Source organism: Passer montanus, unplaced genomic scaffold (genome assembly GCF_014805655.1).
Source record: "Passer montanus isolate IOZ18808 unplaced genomic scaffold, ASM1480565v1 scaffold33, whole genome shotgun sequence".
Lineage (NCBI taxonomy): Eukaryota > Metazoa > Chordata > Aves > Passeriformes > Passeridae > Passer > Passer montanus.
Genome location: NW_024368041.1, coordinates 4,489,460 through 4,503,786, shown reverse-complemented (window position 1 = coordinate 4,503,786; position 14,327 = coordinate 4,489,460).

Genomic DNA, 14,327 nt, shown 5'->3' with positions numbered 1-14,327 from the left:
TTTCCCTTCCTCTACTAGAAGAGATCAAAGCAGACAATGTGGCTGTTTATTGGTGTCCTGCTTTCACTATTTGACCTAAAGCTGCGTACAGCCTTTACCCCTCTCAAACTGGAGTTTGTTCTGATTAGATGTCACAACACTTATTTCTTTAACTTGGCAACATCAGTTTGTGACCGTGTGGGGCTTACTTCCAATGTGTTAACAGTCCGGTAATGCTTAGATTAAAGGCTATAAAAACCACAAATTACTTTCCCTTTGTTTGAATCCTACATTCATGTGAGCAGTTGAAACAATTGCATGAATTTTTGCGTTTCCCCATTCTCTCACAGTGGCACCACTCCTTGAATTCTCATAATCCCTTCACAATCTCAAAACAGAGATTTCAATGCTGAAGAACCCCAGAACCTGCAGTCCTGTGTCCCCCAGCACTGTCACTGAGCCTTTCTCAGGAGCACTGGTGCCACAGCTCTGTCACAGCCGGTGCCACAGGACTGTAGCAGCTGGTGCCACAGGTCTGTCACAGCCGGCTGCCTGCACGCTGTGACCGACACTGCGGGGACACTGTGGTGACAGTGCAGGGACAGTGCGGGGACGCTGTGGTGACACTGTGGGGATGCCGCAGGGACACTGTGGGGACACTGCAGGGACAGTGTAGTGACACTGCAGGAACACTGCAGGGATACTGTGGGGTTATTGCGGGGACACTGCCGTGACACTGTGGGAACACTGTGGTGACACTGAGGTGATGCTGAAGGGACAGAGCGGGGACACTGTGGTGACACTGCAGGGACACTGTGGTGACACTGTGGGGACACTGCGGGGACACTGCGGTGACACCACAGGCACAGTGCAGTGACACGGTGGTGACACTGCAGTGACACTGCAGGGACAGAGTGGGGACACTGTGGTGACACTGTGGTGACACTGCGGGGATGCTGTGGTGACACTGCGGTGATAGTGCAGTGACAGAGCGGGGACACTGCAGTGACACTGCAGGGACACTGCAGGGACATTGTGGTGACGCTGCAGGAACACTGCGAGGACACTGCGGTGACACTGCAGGGACAGAGCAGGAACACTGTGGTGACACTGTGGTGACGCTGCGGGGACGTTGTTGGGAGAGTGGGGACACTCTGCGGGGACACTATGGTGACACTGTGGGGACACTGCGGGGACACTGGGGTGACACCACAGGCACAGTGCAGTGACACGGTTGTGACACTGCGGTGACAGAGTGGGGACACTGCGGTGACACTGTGAGGACACTGCGGGGACGCTGTGGGGATGCTGTGGTGACACTGCGGGGACACTATGGTGACACTGTGGTGACACTGCGGGGACGCTGTGCCCGCTGCGCTGCCCGCGCAGCGCTGGCAGTGCCCCGACACGCTCGCAGGGACACGGGCCCTCGGAGGGTGGCAGGTGGCCGCCTGCCAGGCGAGGCACAGTATGGTGGCTGCTGCCAAGCCAGCTGGGATCTCGCTCTTCCAGCTGGTACAAAAGTTGCCAGGCAGCCTCCACTCCAAGAATTTAAAAGCATTTGGGGCTGTAATCTATGCCATGTGTTTCTCTGTTTTTACTACATAGTAGAAAATAATTTATTCAGATATGCTAAATTATACTTTTAATGTTCCACAAACACTTCATTGTGAAAGTCAGTTTTGGCATTAACTAGAAAATGCGGTACTTTGCTCATTGTGTATATTATTATAATGGTTCTCTTTTGTTTAATCTAAATATTGTAGCTTATTTATCTTCTGGGATGTCACGATTGGCTCTGGACTGCATAGTTCTGCTGCTGTCTATCACCTAAATAATTAATACTTAAACATTTTATAAATAATTAGTTGATAACTAATTTTTTAATGTGTCGCATCTACACTATTTTGTCCAAAAGAATCCCACATATTCTTTCCTTTTTAGTGCGTATTGAGAATCTACAGAGCGCTGATCATTGCCTTTCTAAACAAGAAATGCTGAAGAAAGATTCTTCTGAGCAATTCAGTATCACTCAGTTCTTGAAAGAATTTAAAATGGCTCCTTTTTCATAAATGAGACATTGTCAGCAAATTAAAAATGGGAATAGAGCCCAGGATATTCAGTTAGAGATTCAGAGATCTCTACTACTTGAGCTCAATGAGAATTTTCTACTGTTAGAACTGCTGTGGAGCTTCTAAGCTTTTTTTAGTTCATAATCAGACATGAGATGGTAACTAGATATGTCAATACATGCCTTTATTTCTAAGCCTCTCCTTGAAGAAAAGAAACTGCTTCAGTTTGCACAATTCAAAAAGTATCATTTTCATTTCCCTCTGCATCTTTAAGTTGTGCTTTGCTCTCTATGGGTTTTTTGGTACAAGTTCAGAAAACAAAAGTGAGTGAGCAAATGCAGTTTTCTGTTGTGCATTGTTTTCTAGGAATGCCTTTCCTCCATTAGATCTACCACACGACCACCTAAGTCTCTTCTTTCTGGGGAAAAAGAAAACAAACAATCAACCAAAAAAAAAAGAAAGAAAAAAAACCACCACAGCCAAAACCACCACCAACAAAAAAACACCCAACCCCAAAAGCCCCAAACACTTAACCAAAAAAAAAAAACAAACCACCACCAACAACAAAAAAGCTAAAACATTTAATTTTCTTGTCCTTTTCTGTCTTATGTCACACTCTGCAACCAGTCCACAACAGAAATAATTACCATGAAATTACACAGCCACAAATAAATAATCTCAGAAAATCTATTTACAGCCCAGTGGAATATGATTTCCAAATTCCTCCAAACTGGTTTTATCTTTCCTGTCATTTTATTTCAATTGAAGTTTATCACGTTCTTTATATTGGGTTCCAAATGCCTCACCCTTTTTCCATCAGCGGGGCAGTTCCTAGAAATGTGTGAAATCTTTCATTTGAACTACAAAAGCCTGGAAGCAGACTTGCTGTGAATTCATCCTACATTTGCAAATTGTCAGCGAATCGTTAAACTCGTGTCTGCTGGGCTGTCTGCGAGGTTGTGTCTGCTGTCACTGTGCAGGTGTTGCTGGCTCTTGTCCTCGGGGACTTCCACGACTGTTGTTCTGGGGCCTTTCCAGGGAAAATGTGGTGCACGTCTTAAGAGGCCATTCACAGTCTTGTGGTTTTCAGACACCTGTGCATTGTGCTGGAAGAGAAAAACCTCATGCAAACCTTCGTGATTCCCCGTGGAACTTTAATGTGTTTCCTTTCCTGGCAGCTTAAGCAGTACCCAGATGTGGGTTATGTCCCAGCCTCCTGGGGTCTGTGTACACAAGTGTCTGACATTGCAAAGCTACTTCAAAGCAAAAGCAGTTTTGGAACCATGTTAAAGCTGACTTGACATACCAAAGTGTGACCTGGAGTGAGATCCAAGCATAGATTCTGCTCTGCAGGTACAGGGATATCCACCCAGCAGGCATCCCAGACTGAAACCACCCCAGCAGGATTTGGCCGCCAGCATTGCAGAAGACACCTTGCCCCTGCAATGAGCTGTGAAGTTTTGTGGAAAGCAACAGGAAAAACTAATTGTGTTTGTGGATAATGTGGGAAATACTCTGTGTAGAAGAAAACTTCTTGACATATCTTATAAGGGCTTGTGAGCCTTCAGACCTGATCACAGCAGTGGTCACCATCCCATAGCAATGAGCTGAGGCAGCAGCAGCTACTCCACTGCCTGCATTATTCATGTGACCTGTCTGGACAACCTCAGCAATCCTTGGAATTTCTTACTTATTAAATACTTGAAATAATAAAAATTCTCTAATATTAATAAAAAATAGAATAATATTATTCCTGTAATTCTTACCATAGTCTGTGTTTACAACATCTAATCATCTGTTGAGACATCTGAGAGATTTGACACATGAGCTCCAGCAGATCTTGCTGAGGCAGTTGGAAGCAATACATACCTCTGTCAGGGTAGGAGTCAGCCAGGGATCAGAACATCTGGATATCTAAATCAAAGCATCTATGCTCCCATTGTCATCAACAGACATGGAGGGCTTAGTTCAGTTGCTTCGGCACAAGCACCAGATGCCGTTTGAGAAGTCCCAGGTGTGCCCACCTCACCTCTGGCTGCCGCCCTGAAGAGCATGAGGGCTCTAGGCCCTGGGTTACATCTGCCAGTCTCTCAGTTGTGTCCGTGACCCTGTGGTTTTTTCTGGCATCTCAATTGCCTGATACTTGCATGTGGGTGGCTGAATGAACCCCAGCCAATACACCAGAGAGCCTGGAGAGCAGATGGGAATAATTAAGTGGATTTATTGACAAAGCTATGACACGAGGAGGAGATGGGACACACCTCAGTGACAGCAGCTCCTCTGACCAGAGGAAGTATCATCCCAGAAGCCTCATCTCCTCTGTCCACCTCTACCCCTAGTAATCCCAGAGTGTTATTTTTGAGTTTAATGCTTCTTGAGTTAGTTTAGCAGGAGCAAAAGAAGCCATAGCTGTGAAGAGACACCATAAATTGTGAATGGATTAGCAGCACCCCTGCTTGAGCTGTAGCCTACACCTCCCAATGGGCCAGTTAACTTAAGTGCAAGAATATTACCACATTGAATGGAAGGGCTTGTAGATAGAATTCAAATCAAGGGTGATATGTTGGTTATTTCTGCAGCAAAGACAAGTTCTTAATATATAAAGGATGGTTTAATTTTAAGCTAGATTTGAAAATGCTGCAATGAAAGCAGTTAAATCTCTCTTTAGGTAAAATTCACATAAGCTTTTAATTCCATTCTCTAAACATCAATAGTTTTGTTATTATTCAATATTCATTTACTCTTCTCAATAGCAGTTTTATAGCTGGTAAATTCAAGCAGATATTTCAGTTTCAGTCTCATGCCACTGAAAATAGCTACAGATCAGAGAGCTTCTTTAGAACATGCATTTGCTTTGAAATGATTATGTTCTTACACTGACATACATTTGGATTCTTGTACTGAAAATGTTTTATTTCAGATTTTGTGCCGATCTACCACAGATAATCAGGTAGCTTTTAAACATGCGGATCACAATTCAGTTGTCCCTCACAGGTCTGCAGACTTTCTGTCTTTGAAAGTAAGTAATGTCCACAGGTATAAGGCAAAACAGTCTCTGAACACAGGAACTCATGTGCTTTGCAGTGAAATCAGAGTCCTGATCTAACATACGTGCAGGAAACTGCATCCTAACAGTCCAGTCATTTTGATTAAGACCTGATCTTGCAAAACTTATGGACAGGATTTTTCCTAAGTCCATTTCCCATAACTACTTCAAAGCTTTGTTTCAGGAATACCTGTGAGTTCCTGCTACATCAAGGCTGCAGTGGTAAAGTGGCCATGCTGTGGTTTTTATTAAATGCTAAGATGTGACATTTTATTTACAGCTCTCTGACCCAGTAAAAGATCCATGCAAACACTGGGCTGCTTGATATAGAGAGAACTTGCAGTACATTTGAGCTGTACCATTATTAAAGGCATTTCTCTAGACATTCCCTTTCCTTCTTGAATTGTTCTTGGCATTTCTGGAATATTTATGAATATTTATGAAGGCAGTTACTTGTGTACTAAATGGAGTCTGTGAGTGTCACCAGTTTCTCTGGAAATATTTGCATTTTGTGAAAACTTTGTTAGCTCTTCCACACAAGTGCCCCTGAGGGACTAGGAAGTCTGAGCACAGCATTGTAAAGCACATCCTATAGAATGTATATAAGCCTTTAATCGGCACAGCTGCAGTGCAGCAGATTGAGTCACCACCTGAAGAAATTCAGGGAGCACTGTGCTTTAGTCGAGGAGAGCTAGTCAGGAGGCTGTTTTTAGACCTTTACAGATGTGTTCTCAGCTACCAAACCTGTGCTAAATCAGCTGCTGAACAGACTTATACCAGTTAATAGATTACTCTTTTTTTCATTAAGTAAACGATCTTAATAAATTCAAGGCTATATGGAGAAATACACTGATTTACTGGTCCAATACAGCTTGCACTGAAAGCAAAAGGAGTTTCACGTTTGACTTCAAAGGAAGAAAATTTGTACACTAAAACTTTAAACAGTGTAATAAATACTAGTGAAACATAATACTTAGTAAAGCAGTGTGAATTGTTCTCTATACTTTCTTTTATACTATTTGTTCAGATTAATACTAATGAAAATGAAATACGATTGGTCACCGAGGTCACACCTGAGTACTGAGAGTTAAAGAATCTACCAGAAATAATACTACTAAATATATTTACAATAAATAGTAATCGAATTAACTTGATTGTTCATTTGCAAATTGGTGAAAACCAAATTCGCCAATATGCTTCCCAATAAAATAAAAGACTGCATACTGAGTTCTAAGTTTTAATATTCTTGTACAATACAGAGCCATACATGCATTTAGAGATTCTGTAAAATTGACATTAATATCAATTGAATTGGAAATAGGTCAAGATTGCTTTGTTGGACGGAATGCTTCACAAATTGCCTATTTACAATAGCTCACTTAGCTCTGCTAAGTGGTTTCACAACAGAAGACCATTTTTTCTTTCTCTTGCCTTTGTGTTCTTAGTTATTCATGGTTGGTGTGGCATAGAACAATGGAAGTCTATCACAGCAAAGACTAAATGAAGCCTAAGTTGAAGGTGTCCTGATTTATCTCTGTAGGAGTCAAATCACATTCCTCTTTTTAAGGCCAACTGGAGACAGATTTTGCATGTTCACAATGCACTTTCCCAGTGAAGTCTGGCATATCAACACCATTCTTTTGCTGTTTACAAGGAAATTGGGTAAAGGAAAATGATTTTCATTTCAGCCTTCAGCCAGCTGTGCTGCCAGACAATGAAGCATGATGCTGAGTGCAGAATAGCAGCTTGTCTGATAGACGGTAAGTAATTAAGTGTCTTTGGTTAGGAAAAGGGTTTATGTTGTCCTTGGGCTTTAGACAATTCTATTTCTTTTCCTGAGCTGCATTCCTGTGAGAAAAAAACTAAACCAGACCAAAACCCAATATTCACCCTATTCGTATTTACTGTGAAAAGATGATGCTCTCTCAGCTCTGTAGAGCAGTGACCCTCCAGGTGTAGACCAGATAATGGATGCTTCATTTAATTTCTTTCTCTTGTGCCTTTGTAAAAGAAAATCCAGACATTGCCTTTAGCAATGCTGCTGCATGTTGACCCTGAAAGCATATCCCAAATTACACAAGTGTATTATTCCTGTGTAATTCTTGAATACAAACAGGAAGAATGGACTTTGCCTTTCATTTCTTATTAATAAGATAGAAATATCACACCTTTACAGAGTCTCAGCAAAGACCTTAAAATATATAAAGATACAACTGGAACAAATTGTTGAAGCGGTACTATTTCCTTTTATTTGCACAGTTTTGGCCAATAATGAGAATAAAGCAAATAATACAATTAGAATACTGAGCACAGTACTTAGAGAAGGTTCTGTATAAAAGATCCTTCATTTACATTAAGCAATTATATATATATATATGTAATAAAAAGTCCTTGGGAAAGAGAAATTCCTGATACTGAAATCTAAGTACACTGACTTGAAACTCCTTTATGGCCTCCTAATACACTGTCATATGAGATACTTGCACTTTCCTTTCACCAAGGAAACCCTTCAGTGTCCCACTGATTTTGGATTTACAAACCCTTCTAAATGGGACATCACTCATTTCCTCATTTTGCAGATTCAGAAATGTGACCTTTGCAGGTCATTGAAAATCTGGGACAGTGAAGATATCAGAACTTGTGTTTAGACTGAAGTCAAAATAATCATCCTTTATGAAGTCTTCCTTTTTTTGAAAAAAAACAAAAAACCCCCCCCCAAAAAACAAAACAAAAACAACAACAAAAAACCAAACAAACAAAAAAAAACAACCAACCAAAAAAAAAAACCCAAACCAAAAAGCCAAACCAACACTATGAAGAAAATGTTTAGAAATTATCACTCATCAGACTGTACTAACATGGAACCAAAAGAAACCTTGAGACTTCTCTTGAGGTTACAATCCTTGTTGAGAGAATATGGGAAGTACTAGTGAAGGAAAAAAATGGATAGAATGCTAAATTACTGTGGAGGCTTTTATGTGGTATAATTGTGCCTCTGCACATGTGTGGATGAAAACAAATTCAAGTTATGGTTATAGGAAAAAGGATCAAATGTTTATTCTATTGCAATTTGATCAAGAGGTGTAATTAAAACAGCTGTATAATTGGATTTATTGCTGAAAAAAATGTAGAAAAAACTCAGATTATAAATTGTCTAGGTTTGTGTCTTACATTGCTTTTATATTATGAACATCCTGTTCTCTGCTTAATCCTACAATCCTGCTTACCAGAATGCCATTATTTGAGTCAGGATCATGTTCAACTCCAAGTGATGTTTGCATAACAGAACCATCTGGTTTCCCCAAGGCCACACAGCTCAGCAGGACTCAGGTGATTGGGACATATTCACTAGGAGTGATTTGTTCTGTTTTGTCCAGCTGAACTCTGTGGCCTTGCACAATCTCCAGGAATTTGGGTCCTGTACAACTCAGTGGCCGTATCACATTTTCAGTAACTCATGTTTCAGAACTAATGCACTATTATTCTTCATATTAATATATGTGACAAATATTTGTTTCCATGCCACCCTATGTTCAAAATAAAATCTTCAGTGCATGTAGCACTGTATATGTGTAGACTACACTTCATAACCTGAGTGGTCCTAAGATTCGTTGCTTTGGCAATATTGCCTTGAGCAACATCAAAGCTGAAAGAAATTGTGAGCAAATTGGATAAAGGCAGAAAGAGAGAAGACAAAGATGCCATGACAGATTTTTTTTTTTTTAAGAGGAAACTGAAAGAGAAAACAGGAAACCCACAGAAACTTTTCTCAGGTGAGGTAGACCAGATGGGAAAGCCTAACTGAGGCCAAAGGCTGAGGCCAAAGGAAAGAGGTGGTAAAACAGATTTAAAGGCCTGACAACAGGGCAACAGGACAAGATGTTACTAAATAATGGTGACAAAAAAAGAAGATAGAACTGAAGACTCAGTGAAGAGTAATCTACAGCATGAAAAACCAAGAGAACATGAGCATTTTTATCCTCAAAATGTGATATTTTCAGCCAGTTTTTATCCAGAGGTCACATATCCCTAGCCCTGGGAGAAAACTAAGACATCTTGGAGATAGTCAAGGAGGAAACTGAAAGGAAGGAAGTGTTGAAGGTAGAGGAAAATAATGTATTCATGAGTGGCAACAGTAATAAAAGACAGTCTGCTTTGAAATAGAACTGATGGGATACCTGAACAGCAAGAAGTGAGAAAAGAGGGTTCCATGAGAAACATAAAAGAAATAGCTGAGACAGATCAATATTGCTACCAGATCCCAGATGTAATGCTGAGGAAAAAAAGTTAAAGAATAAGGAAAACTTGAAGTCAAGGACATGGAGTTGAATGACATTTTCCTTTGGTCAGTATTCCCTTATTCATTAGGGGAATAAACCAGCTGAAGGAGAACTACACACAACCTAATATCTGTGAGTTTTACTGTCCAAGCATTTAAATCCAGGGGGACAAACACCAGTGAAAAATACAAATGAATAAAAAAAATAAATGCAAATGCTGCCAAGATCAGAGAGGTAGTCATAGCTGTGTGGGGGTTCCATAGGTGAATCAGAGAGAAGAGTGATGATGGTATGGATGGGTGGGAAGCAGCCAGAAGAAAGTCCCGAGGGTAGTGAGGGAAGGAGTGAGTGCAGACAGGCAAGGGAAATAGGCACTGCTGAGATGGGGCCAGCTTCAGAGCCATAAAGGAACACTGTTCTGTAAAGACAAGGGCAAGAGCAAGAATTGGAGCATTGTGTAGCAGCAGATTGGAAAGGACATCAAAAGAGGTAAGTGATCAGTAGAGAACTGAATTATTCAGTGAGTGTAGGGAATGAGGTGAGGGGAATAAAGGGAAATAAGCATCCAGAATTAAGCTGACACACTGGTACAGTGGAATGGAACAAGTGAGGCTGGAAGAATGGAAAGAAAGACAGATGGACACCACTCCATGGTAAATGAAGGAAAGAAGGTGATTCAGACAGCAGATATGGGAAGTTAAATGTTTTACTGCAGAATTTGATCTTGGACATGTCTAGGAGAACAGGAACAGTTACTAGCTGGGTTTTGAGGACTGGAAGCTGTTACATTCATAAAGCTGGGGGAAGCAAATGAGTTCATAATCAGGGTAAACTAAATTCCTCAGAGAAGGATTAAAAAAGTTGTGGAGAGCTGTAGTTGAGAAAAAAAGCTGTAGTTGAGAAAAAAAGGGAATATATGAGCCAAAGCAAACCACAGGTCAGGAATAAAACTCATCCATCTGAAGACTATAAGAGCAGTCAGAAGAAACAACCATAGACTTTCAAGTCTGCAAAACCATTCTTCCATTCTTTTTGTTATCTGAATTGCCAGTGTCTGGAATGATCAAGATAATTATTTATTGTTGCAGTGAATCTTGTAAAATGAAACTTGAATGTATAAATTATTGAAATACTGCTTGCTCAGAATGACTCATTAACATCACAAAACAAATAAGTAGATAATATTGCTAATTTGATTCAAAGCCTTTGAATATACATCATCCATAAACTCTGACTTCAGTGAGTATAAACAACTCTGCGAGTGTCCCCATAGGACAGATATTAATTCACAACAAAAAAGCTTTTATGACTCCTACACTTGGGAACTACACATTTTTACTTCTTCATCGTGACTGTGGATTTCATGAGCTGAAATTCAAATGTTAACCTATGAATTATTTATGGAAAAATATTCTAAAGTACTCCTTAAAATCTTAGGTGGCATTAAAGCTAACTCCACATTTCTTTCTGTTTTCTTCATAATGCCAACCTAATGAATTTACTGAAGAGAAGCATCAGGAAATACAGTGAGTGTTACATGAATAACAAAAGAAATCACAAAAAGCGAATTCCGAAACCGGAATTTCAAACCTCAGCCATGGAAGGATACATGGAGTATCCTTCCATGTAACCTCTAAGTCCATCCCAAATGACTTAGAGTTTTAAAAGACATCCATAGTACCAGGTGATAGGTTTTAAAACTTTGTTGAATCAGGGTCTTAAATCATTTCTGATGATGAACTGCACTGGCACTTCTCCAAGAAAAAAACAAAGCATGCTTTTAGTCTTCATTTCTTTATTCTGTTCATCTCTTTTGAACTTGGGTGCAATCTGTGTATTGGGAGGAAAGGTGTGAAAGCAATAGCATGATAGCAGGGAATTTCTTGGAAAACATGGGAATGAATAAAACATAAGGACAGAGAAGGGGAATTTACTTTCTTTTCACAACAAAGTCAACAGCTGTTATGTCATGAGTCTATACTAGTCCGAGTCTCTACTTGTCCACACTTTGTGTGCCGTCTTTTTGCTCCACCTCACATTTGTCTTTCTCTGCGTATGCTGTACACTTTCTGGGCAAATCACTGCCTTTCCCTTTGTCTGGAGAGAAACACATCCTTTTTTTGGCATCAGAGCAAGCTCAATAATGAAGAACGTGATTATAACTGATGAAGGATATGGATTAATCTTTCAATGTCACAAATTATTTACTATGATTCACCATCACGAATTCCTTTCATCCAAGGCTTTCTCTCTGAAGCTGCTGCAACAGTTACCATATATTGTTCATATGACTGAAATTTAGTGTTAGGAGTAAACTGGGGCCAAGATTTTGAAGCACTAAGCAACTTCCCTAAAGCCAAATCCTTTAAAATATGCCATGTTGAACATCTAAAACTGGGTATTTGTCAATTTTTAATATTATTTAAATTTTCAATTATAATAATGATAAATGATAATGATAAATGTTGCAATAGTATTAATACTTATACATTACCTATAAACCTAAAGTTTTTCACAAATGATGTTTCCCAAATGGGTCATCAGAGTTGGAGTTAGTTAGGTTCTGATATTCTGTAGTCGGTTCTGATGTGGTTGAATAAGGAGCTTTTCAAAACAGTTGCAGTTTTTGTAACACTTGAAATGTTTGAATGTTCAAGCAGCTACAGCTGTCTGATGCTTGTTAGCCACAAATGCAGAAGGGAATGTTGCTTCAATATTTAACTCAAAAAGCTACTCTGAGTTTGGGATGATGGTAGGGTTGTGATGGTGTGTTCAAACCCACGGCAGCAGGAACCCATGGCAGCCAGCAAGTACCTGATCCACAGCTTCCTGAGGAGTGCCAGCCCCAAGCCCAAAGCCAGCAGTCATGTCTCAGAAATGTGCAGTACAATGATGCCCATGAAGGAGTGGCAGTTCTACCAGCTTTCTCTCAATACTGCGTGCAGCACTGAAAATATTACTGATCCAAAGCACCTGATGCCTTTAACCTTTTTCATGTGCTTGACTGAAGGCAGGGATAAATAATTCAGTATGCTCTATTCAATATCCTGGGGAAATTTGTTCCACATCCAAAACTATTCTTCAATCAGGAGTTCTTTCTGTGTGTTCAAATCAGCATAGAAGTACTGCTCGGATCAGGGCCACCATTTAGAGTGAAAGGAAATACCTGAATAACCTAGAAAACACACCCTCCCTCAGGGTGTGCAGAACTGAAAGAAACATACTTCATTAAGTAAAAGAAGGAGATTATCAAGAGACTCCATAGCACAGAAAGCATTTATTTTTGGGGTGTTTCTTGTAGTCTTTGGAGAAATGTTTAAAGAAGACATTTAAAATGCATCTGACGACTGTCATCAGGAAATTTGTTTTCATTCCATATTCTTAAGTTGCTGAAAAGACTTGACCCTTAATAAAATTGGAAGACATTTTCCTTTATGCTGTCACATTTCCAAATGTCTGGAATCTAGACTGACTTCTTCTGCCTCAGTGTAGCAGCCAAGGGTTTACACAACAAGTAAAGTAAACTGCTGTTCTGATCCCTAGCTTGCAGAATCCCCAGTGATGGAAGCAATGGCTTTTTTCTGGGGTAGCTTTGCCAGCATCAACCAAAATGTTATGCATCAACCAAAATGACAGACGAGTTACATCGAGGGGACCAAGATCAATCACATAACTAGCAAAGAAATAGTTATTCTACCCTCATACCAGCTACTCCACACTTATCAGGTTAAAAAAAAGTATTGTTATTTGGTATTGCCTACCTCACTTAAACATTTACAAAATATTTATAATATAAAATGTTATTTTCAAACAAATTGGAGAGGCAGAGGCCCTCTTTTCTTGTATTAAAAGTGTTTCATTCATATTGTTCTTCAGAAGGAAACAACGAAAGCAAGTGTGGAAAGCAGTGAAAGCTGTCATGTAATTTCATCAAGCATCAGTCTCTGCAGTATTGTCCCCACAGTAGGTTTAAATCAAGTGTTGATTGATTTATCTGCTCTTCACCTTGCAGGCTAGGAGAAATCAACACCAGTGGAAAGTATCATACTATGATGATGTTTGTATATCATTTGTCCGTGCCATGACATTTATTTCTCCTGGTGACTTAAACTGAATTTCAAACATTACAAATTAATTTAAATAAAACCATGCATATGTCCCCTGTGTATTTCAGAACTTATTAGGTACAAGACTGAAATATTAACATTCCCTACTAGTGAAATATTAGGAGCATTAAAGAACCAGCTGGAAAACAAATGGGAGTTTCATGGCAATGGCAATGGCAGACACTGATTCATGGGAAAAAAAATCTCTGTGCAGTGGAGGGATGAGGGGTACAGAAACAAGACTCTCCTTTCTCTCAGACCCCATTCCAATTTCTGACCAAACAGTGCTTCCAGAGTCAGGCAGGCCTGTCTATACCTGGACAACTGTGCTTCAGCTCTCTGTCTCTCCTCTGTTGCAGGCCCAGTGAGTGAATGGAAAAGGTTCCAGGAGGGCAGTGTCAGCCTCACAGAGGGGAGCACCAGACTGAGGACAAGGGAGATCTTTCCTTCAGTGCTCCCACAGCCTGAAAGGGACAGAGATGCCTAATTCTGGAACACTGTGCAGAAAGGAGGGCTCATTTGTCCTTCTGCAGATGACTCCACCAACAAAAGAACATTTGTGAAGCTTTCCCAATAGTCAGGTAAATAACTATTTTGTACCAAAAACAAGGCAAAATAAACCAACAATTTCTGTGTTTTATGCAATGGCAGCAAGGCTGCTCTGTTTGGATTCACGAGCTAAGAGTGATTCAAAGTTCATTTGTGGCTGAGTGTACCATGCAGTGTGATGTGAAGGTAACTAACTATTTTGTACCAAAAACAAGGCAAAATAAACCAACATTTTCTTTGTTTTATGCAATGGCAGCAAGACTGCTCTTTTTGAATCCATGAACTAGAGTGATTC